Source organism: Galeopterus variegatus, unplaced genomic scaffold (genome assembly GCF_000696425.1).
Source record: "Galeopterus variegatus unplaced genomic scaffold, G_variegatus-3.0.2 Scaffold52484, whole genome shotgun sequence".
NCBI classification, from domain to species: domain Eukaryota; kingdom Metazoa; phylum Chordata; class Mammalia; order Dermoptera; family Cynocephalidae; genus Galeopterus; species Galeopterus variegatus.
The window spans coordinates 1-1,110 of record NW_007778595.1 but is presented as its reverse complement, the minus strand read 5'-3'; the positions used below and the strand labels follow the sequence as shown (position 1 = coordinate 1,110).

General features: G+C 45.5%; 1 pseudogene; it reads right to left on the bottom strand.

The window, feature by feature from the left end:
- Positions 1-155: 155 nt before the first annotated feature.
- LOC103584382 lies at positions 156-626 on the bottom strand (annotated as a pseudogene).
- Positions 627-1,110: the final 484 nt, after the last annotated feature.

The window sequence follows — 1,110 nt, the reverse complement described above, 5'->3', positions numbered from 1 at the left end:
TTTTTTTTTTTTTTTTTGGGGGGGGGTGGTCTGGCCAGTACAGGGGTCTAAACCCTTCACCTTGGTGTTATAACACCACTCTCTAACCAACTGAGCTAACCAGCCAGCCCCAGCTAATTACCTCTTAAACTGAAGCATCACTGAAAACATTCTGAAAAATGTTAAAACCTCTAGTTTTCAGGCCAAAGCGTACGCATAGCCCTAGGCCCTAAACACTAGTCTCTCTGCTCTGCCAGCATTACCTTTGGTAGGATACTTAGATAAGAGGACTCGCTGGAAGCTTTCAGAAAGGCAGAGGCTGATGGTGGGGAAGTCCTGGTGAGGTCACTGAGCAGATCATCATTCCTGATGCTCCTGGGGGCAAGGAAGCTGGCACTGCTCTGACCAAGACTCCCGAAGCCTGCCAAGTCCGCATCGTGGAGAGAGCCTTTCCGGTGGCACCTATATCTTGTGTCGGGGCTCACCAGGGCTTCTTCAAACACAGACTCCTCGTCAGAGAGCTGCAGCTTCTCAAGCTCCTTGTTGATTTTCTGCACATCTGCCACCGTAGTGCCAGTGGACAAATGACTGTCAGGCTTGGTGTATTCAGCACAGAGACTGAGGATGGTCTCTAGACGCTGTCTCTCCTAGAACAGAGAGAGGAGGGGAAGGTCAGTGAGTCTGTGAGAATGAACACAAACCCAAATTTAAAAGATGAAGGAGGCTGGGGCCACGGATGATTTCACTCCACATGTAAACCCACAGACACTCTGCTGGTGATTTTCCATCATCTTCTATGGATGCACTTAGGGATCCAGATGAAACATAGTTAACAATGCCTGATTTTGTTCCCAAACTCAGTTCTGCCTGTCCTTCCATCTGTATATCCCAGAGCTGACCTGAGCACATGTCTGTATTGAGCAAGCCTCTTCTTGATGTATCAATCAATTCTTCAATCACTACAAAGTTTTTTTTTAAATCTCCATTTCTTATCCACCCTCCTTTCCACCCTCTACTTATCTACCTTCAACAATATCTAGCTTTCATCTCGATAGACTTAATGTTTGTGCTTAAAATTAATTCTCTGCCTCTCTATAGAAATATTATTCAACTTTTAGATACACAAAGAAA